The 8,343-nt window shown below is 35.3% G+C and overlaps 1 pseudogene across 1 annotated transcript; it reads left to right on the top strand.

Moving 5' to 3' along the window:
* The first annotated feature begins 6,764 nt into the window (after window positions 1–6,764).
* Window positions 6,765–8,134, top strand: LOC107161045 (annotated as a pseudogene). The gene has a single exon (XR_001505929.2). The product of XR_001505929.2 is annotated as a poly(rC)-binding protein 2-like (transcript).
* Window positions 8,135–8,343: the final 209 nt, after the last annotated feature.

Below are 8,343 nucleotides of genomic sequence, written 5' to 3'. Positions count from 1 at the left end.
AATGCCCAGTCCTGCAGACATATCATTTTTTAAAATAATCTAGACCCTGAATGTTAGAGGAAAAGTGCCTATGACAGAGTCACCCAGACATCACAAAGCCTGGAGATGAATCAAGAGATTTGCCTGAGACAGAGATGAATTGTCTCCCAGATTTTGAAGCCTACCCTCTATTCTTTGGTTGTTGCTCTGATTCAATAATTATCACCCAAATCACTTCTGATTGAATAATTTTTACCTGAATTAAAAAGTACGAAGCTCAGACCCCTCTGCCTCTGAGTGGAAGGTGAAACAATTTCAACTCAGGCTATAGGACCCCAAAATAACAAAATATTAATTATATTCCTTCTCAGACAGAGCTTTCTATGTGCAAGAAACCTGATATACAAAGGGACATAAGTATTTAATGTTTAATATAAAGTTATATCAATTATCAGTGACAATAATGCCAATGAGAGACTCAAAAATGCAAATAATATAGTGGGAATTACTTTACATTTTTGGGTTTCATGACCTTCATACTCTGGCTAAATGAGGCTTGTTTGTTTGTTTGATTCCATGGATAGACCCCAGTGATGCATCACTGAGAAACATCTCCAGTTGTTTTCAATATATATATATATTGAAAATATATATATATATATATTTTTTTTTTTGGCCAGAATCTCACTAAGTCTTTGAGGCTGGCCCTAAGCTTGTGATTAACTTTCTTTACTTTCCTGACTCACAAGCATTATAGGTATGCAACAACACACTGAGCTCATGTTCAGAAATTTTGATCCAGCTAGATTGTAGAAAAGTAATAAATCTTCTATAGCATCATAGTTAAAAGAAATAAAATGATAAATATATGTGTAACTGAACTTTTAGAGGTCATAAGTAAAACAAATAAAATAAATAATTATAATAATTTATAAATACATTCTTATAATTTATAAGTTATCACAAAATTGGTACTTTATAAAATTTAAGTTATAGAATAATTAAAATTTTTATTAAATAATAAAATTATGATTATATTTTCTAAGAAAACTATTATATTTTTAACCCAAAATATCCATAATTTTATCATTCTAATATATAAACAATGACATTTTTTAGCTAACTACATGTATTTTTCATTAAGCTTTCAATTCTCGCACTTCTTTCCTCTCCTAATACTTCTCAATGTAGATCAGCCACATTCCAAAAACTCATTAGCCACATGTGGCAAATGGCTGCGACATCACAAGTGTATATCTGAGTGCTGTGGTTTCCTGGACTGCAGAAAATTGAATAGCTGAACCCCTTTCTTATTAGAGGTGAAAAAGCATGTCTTTCTTAACAATATTTCTTCTTTAAACCAAATGAGAAAGAAATGGTATTTTTAGGCCCAGGAGTATGCTATAAGATGAGAGTTGCCTAAGAGAGGTCATTCTTCTAAAGTGATAATTGTTAAGGTCAGTAGCCTTTTCATATATTAGACAGCAAACAAAAGATGATGCAAATCCTGCGGGAAGTGTCCTCATGTCTTCATGTCAGTCTACACCTTAAGACTAAAGTTTAGTTGTGGACAAAAAGATTAAAACTTTTTTATTTTGCCATTGGGCCTTCATCCTAGTGATCCAGCTATGGTTGTCTGGTTATCTGTTGGAAGCCTTTCTTGCATGTGATTGGGCACCTCCCTGACTGGGTGTGAGGTGTTCTGGCCAAGCTGTGTCAGAACTAATCCCCACCCTTTTTAGGTGTGAGAGCCCCTCCGTGTGGGGGCATGACTGACCATGACCCTGAGACCAATCACTGACCCTGACCTTGGAATGCTGTCCCCCTCGACCTTCATTGGATGGAATTTTCCCCTGAATTTCTTGTTCCCCAATAAAAGGCCTCTCCCTGGTGTGCCCTCTCTCTCTCCTGCTAGGCTCTTGTGTAAACCTCGCCACCCCACAGGGTGGCTCGAGGCAGGAGCCAGAGGGGGGGACGTCTCTGACCTGGTCAAAGAAAAAGGTAAATTGAGTTTATGTGTGTTCATTTTGATCTCACTAGTTAACTTCTATGCTTAGAACCTCTAGTATGAAGCTAGCGTGCTGGTCGAGCGGCAGATTTATCTTTCGTTGTAGAGTATGCTGTGAGTTAAAGTACTAATAACATTTTCATGTCTACATGCATTTTGGCATTACTCAAAATCATTTTATAGAACTTTCAATGTTAAATCAAGAAAAATAAATTTAGTGCTTTTTCCATGCCTAAATCTATGCAGTTAACTTGAAATTAGCATGTTTTGAATTCTGGCTTCCTGTTTCTATTAAATGCATTTAAGCTATCAAGTATTACCAAGCTGTCAAGTATTACAAACTACCAGCAAACTTACTAATTCATGATTCAAATGAACAGTTTATGAGTAAGCCAAATTTAGACTGGGTTTTTCTGGGCTATTCTGATTTCAGCAGAAATTTTTACAAGCATATGCTCTGCTATTTGACATGGTTTCCCTGTTCCTGGAAGAGAAATGGCTGTCCACTCTAGTCTTTTCATTCTCATCCACATGGCCTCTTCTCCTTCATAAGCCTAATACGAGCTTCTCCTTCTTAAGATGGTGGGGTTTACAAAGATAAAAATGGGAAGAAATCAAGACACTCTATGTCTAAGCACAATACCAGTACATTTCCATATTCTCTCTCTTCTACTGGCTGTAATATAATAGCCATTTTTTTATTCACATATTGACAAAGAGATACTATCTCTTGATAAAAACAGCTATAAAAGAGTATTGGCAATTTGCTGGGATACAGGGAAGGATATGGAACTGGAGATATTTTTGCATTTTATACTTTTTTACCTTTTCTTTCAGAGAATATTTGTATGTCTATTCTAAATTTATAAAATTTTACCATACCACAGATACTAGTAGAGGCTAGTCAGGTTTTGAACTCAGAATCACAACTGCCTGACTCAAAGATTTTCCTAGGTCACAATAATCATGCAAATTTTCTAGGGCTCTTGATATAGTTAAATTGGTAGAGTGCTTGCCTTGAATGCAAAAGACCCTAGGTTGAATCCCTAGCACCAAAATAAATAAATACGTAAATAAATAAATAAAATAAAATAAAACTTTTCTAGGAATTTAGTAACTGAAAAATTACACCTCTGCTATAGAAGCATGATTCTTTTCAGCTTCACATCCTTTACTACTTTTTACTATTAAAACACTTTCAAGAACACTCAAGTTTTGTTTTTTTTTTTTAAAATAGGGAATAATTTGGGTAGATCAAATTGGACTATGTTTTGAAAATAAAGCCAAATAAATCATTTTTATTTCTCATCATGAGATAATACTAAAAAATGTGCATAACATACAATATACAGGTAACTTAGTTTGTTCCTTTTCTTTGTTTTTCATAGTCTACTTATGATTTTTAACCTAGATTAAACCTAGACATTCTTTTCATGAAACAGTCTCTTGATATGAAAGCAAGAGAACAAGATAGATCTACTGAAAAATTTTTTTTCCACCAGCAGTTTGACTAAACACCTGAAGATATAAGAAAATAATTCTTTTATTTTTTTCAACATGGCAAATCTTTTTTCTATAAACCCCACATGAAAGGCTGAAGTGGATAAATCCACACAGCACACAAGGAAACCACACAGAGCTAATGCATTTTCAATTGGGAACGAGTGATGAGCCCCTCTCCTTGTATGTTTACTTTTGGTGAGGTCATATGTCCATCTCTTGAATGTCATAGAAATAACATCATATAGTTTTAACAAATAGAATGATAAAAACCTTCACTGCTTTTAAGCACAGAATATTTACATCATCCCCCCAAAAAAACATTTTCTTTCACGTGCAACTTTTTGTTCCTAGAAGGATGTTAGTGTAATGGATTATAGAACTACATTTTTATTTTGCCTGACATCATGCAATATAATTCAAATACAGCTGCTGAACTATACAGTATCTGTGAGAGTCAATAAGCATGTGTGCATCAGTACAGTGTTTGTTTGTATTGATGGCTGCTTTTATATTTTACGGATTCACTACAAATTGTTAATTTTAACATTCAAGAACATTTGAGTTATTTCTTACTTTGGACCATTTAGGACCAGTGAGGCCATCAATAATTTTGAACAAATAATTATTAAACTCAGCTTATTCTTTCCTAGTATTTCAATGACACTATATATTATTTTTTCTGATTGCTATGAAAATTATAATTTCCATCTTATCATTTCAATTTAATTAGAGTCAATATTATATGAGTTTACTAAATACAAAATAAAAACCTTACCACAGACTGTTTATTTTAATACAGAATTTAATAGATAATATGGAGAAATTATGAAATGTTATTAGTCACATTTTGGCTACAATATTAGTAGATATGTAGGTTTTGGTAAATTTTCTTTCCTATGTGCCACATGTTTGTAAGTATAAATTTTCAATGTCATGACTTATAGTCTGAGATACCATTTAAACAACAATTATACTTTATATTGATTGTTTTATGTTCTATAAGATACTTTGCTCTCAGCTTTTTAAAGTTTCAGAAAAGTGAATTCAAGAATGGTTTCAAAGTCACCAAACACTACACAGTAAGAAGTATAGGGAACCTTTAATATCCCTGATGAAAACTCTAAAACATGTTAAAGATGAGAAAACAATTTTATGTGAACATTCTGAATTTAAGTCTTCACTCTCAAATTTTTATCTACACAATGACAGTACACTTTAGATAACATTCAGTCAGAAATTCACCACATTATACACATTCATCAGAAGTCCAGGTGCATATGCTTTGTTGACTTTTCCATTTCATCTACTTTTTTTTTTTTTTTAATTTTTACACCCTTCATTTTTGGCGACCTTGAAAGTATCTACTTTTTAAGCTCTGTTATTACACAGTTGGGGAAAGAACAAAGTTAAAATAGCAAGCCACACAAGGAAGCTACTTTGTATAGACCTTACTTTCACCATGTTAAAAAGATTGGTGAGAATCTCAAAAACCTACAATTCAGAAACAAACAAACAACAACAACAAAACAAGACCACCAAACAGACACAAGTACATCCACTCAGTGAAAGAAGTGAAAGAAACATAAAGCAGTAAATTCTCTGTTCTCAATTAAGTAGATTACAGAAGCAATAAAGAGTTCCTCCAATATTTAAAAATAAAAACATATATTTTCAGGAAGTTTGTCAGAATCAGCCCTCCACTTTTGAACACTGCAAAAAATAAAATATATTCAAAAGTATTTTAGAACAAAATATTTTATAACAAATAAATAATGAGAAGCTATATAAAAGAATACTTCCTAAAGTCACATGTGCAGTAAGCAGCATTTAAGAAAAAAAATTTAAATGCTGTCAAATTTGAAGAGTTTGCCTCACCAAGCTGTTTCTGTTTCTGAAAATATGTTACGCAGCTTTCAATTATAATTGCAAATATATGCGCAACCTGGAAAAACAGTATTTATATTTGATACCTACCACTTTAGCATGATTCAGTTTGGTCACATCATCAATTAAACTTGCAAAAAATATCTAGATTCCCATTGCTGCTAAAGGAAATAATCACAAATATAACAGCTTAAAAGAGTAAAAACTCATTCTTTTATAGTTATGGATGTTTTCATTATCATGACAGAAAATTAATATCAAAGTATTAGCGAAGCCACACTCTTTTCAGAAACTCTGGAAGAGAATCATTCTAGCTTCTAGTTGGTATTGGTATTTTTTCTGTGGTTACAAATGTTTCCCTTTTTCTTGTAGTGATATAGCCTTCAAGAGAGAAAAACAATTATATATATATACATACAGAGAGAGAGAGAGAGAGAGAGAGAGAGAGAGAGAGAGAGAGAGAATGGTGCTGTCATAACAAGCAACAACATTCAAGCATCATAGAATCTGAGAACTATAGCAACATAGAAGGTAGATACTCCATTGAGCTTATTTTTATTCATGCACAGAGTATTTGAAATTTCATGCACAGTGGATGAAGAAAGAGGAGGGACACAGAGCCAGGAGAATGTAGCAAGACAGGTTAATTATGTACAAAAGTGAGTGTGATGGATAAAAATGTGACATCATACACTGTCTCTGGATGCAGATCAGAGGACAGAGCCATGTCCAGAGTGGAGGTCTTATTTATTTTTTCTTGGAACCCTGGAAACTCTCTCAATTGCACAGAGCTTTGGATTATTCCAACTAATACTCTATTCATACTTTCTGCCTGTCCTTGGTCATCCTCTTACAATAAATGTGCATGGTGCTTATTTGAATACTGGGAAAAGAGAAACTACACCAGTGATCTCTGTTACTCAATTTTTAAGAAACTTTTCTGTATATTTCCATGGATTTATGTATCTGGAGACCAATTTTAAATATTTTAGAATGAGGAACACTCAGTGATCAAAGCTAAAATATAAAGTAGGAGAAAATACTTGCAAAGCACATATGTACCAAAAAGTTGATATGACAGAATGAAAGTGGTTTATATTTGTGGGGAAAAGAAGGCATACCAAAAGAGTATGTTACAGTCAAAATATTTCTAAATTCACTTAATAAAAGGGAAATATTCAACAATCACACGAATTTACAAAAAGGAGTATAAATCACTCCTACTGAGGCAAGTTAACAAAAAAGCAAATTCATTATTGCATACCAACCAGGCAGGAAAACATTAACTAGAAAGGAAAAAAAAACAAAAAAAAAACACCTGAAATTAAAAACATTGGAATTGGCCCAGACCAGCAGAGGCAGCAGCCAGAGCGCCCTCTCTTGCCCTCCACCCACTCCTGGGTCCCTTTCCCCCTTCCTCCTCCTCTGCCCCTGGCCTCCCGCCCTTCTCCTTCCTGCCGGCTCCCCTTTTCCCCTCAGTCCTCTGGCACCTGCAGTTTTTGGCTTTTACCTCCACCAGTGACCAAAGACTTGACCACTCAAAGTCCAGCTCCCCATAACACTGCTCGACATGGACACCGGTGTGATTGAAAGTGGATTAAATGTCACTCTCACCATTTGGCTACTTATGCATGGGAAGGAAGTTGGCAGTATCATCAAAAAGAAAGGCGAGTTGGTTAAGAAGATGCGCGAGGAGAGTGGTGCATGTATCAATATCTCAGAAGGGAATTGTCCTGAGAGAATTATCACTTTGGCTGGACCCACTAATGCCATCTTCAAAGCCTTTGTTATGATCATTGACAAACTGGAAGAGGACATCAGCAGCTCTATGATCAATTTTATAGCTGCTAGTAGACCCCCAGTCACTCTGAGGCTGGTGGTCCCTGCTAGTCAGTGTGGCTCTCTCATTGGAAAAGGTGATTTCAAGATTATGAGAGAGTACAGGGGCTCAAGTCCAGGTGACAGGGGTTATGCTCCCCAATTCAACTGAGCTGGCCATCACTATTGCTGGCATTCCGCAATCCATCATTGAGGGTGTCAAATAGATCTGCGTGGTCATGACCATCCCGTACCTGCCCAAGCCATCAAGTTCTCCAGTCATCTTTGCAGGTGGTCAGGACAGATACAGCACAGGCAGCGACAGTGTGAGCTTTCTCCACACCACCCCATCCATGTGCCTCAACCCTGACCTGGAGGGACCATCTCTAGAGGCTTATATCATTCAAGGACAGTATGCCATTCCACAGCCAGATTTGACCAAGCTGCACCAGTTGGCAATGCAACAGTCTCATTTTCCTATGATGCATGGCAACACTGGATTCAGTGCAGGTTTGGATGCATCTGCTCAGACTACTTCTTATGAACTCAACATTCCAAACAATTTTATTGGCTGCATAATCGGATGTCAAGGCGCCAGAATCAATGAGATTAGTCAGATATCTGGGGTGCAGATCAAAATTTCGAACCCAGAGGAAGGATCTACTGATGGGCATGTTACCATCACTGGATCTGCTGCCAGCATTAGCCTGGCTCAGTATCTAATCAACATCAGGCTTTCCTGGGAGATGGTTGGCATGGGGAGCAGCTAGAACAATGCAGATTCTTCCATAATCCCTTTCTGCTGCTCACCACCACCCATGATCCATCTGTGTAGTTTCTGAACAGTCAGCGATTTCAGGTTTTAAATAGTTTGTAAATTTTCAGTTTCTACACACTTTATCATCCACTCATGATTTTTTAATTAAAGCATTTTAATTCCTTTCTCTGTTCAGATGTTAATGCTGAGATCCATATTTAGTTTTATAAGCTTCTTATTTATTTATTTATTTATTTATTTATTGGCTCATGAGTTTTTCTGTTTGTCACGGAAATGTAAGAGTGGACTATTAATACATTTCAGTTTAGTTCTGTAATGTCAGGAATTTTTCAAAAACATTGAGATGGACTGGAGCTTTTTCTTTGTGAATAGA

This window comes from Marmota marmota, unplaced genomic scaffold, assembly GCF_001458135.2.
Source record: "Marmota marmota marmota unplaced genomic scaffold, marMar, whole genome shotgun sequence".
NCBI classification, from domain to species: Eukaryota; Metazoa; Chordata; class Mammalia; order Rodentia; family Sciuridae; genus Marmota; species Marmota marmota.
This window is presented reverse-complemented; position numbering and strand designations above follow the sequence as displayed.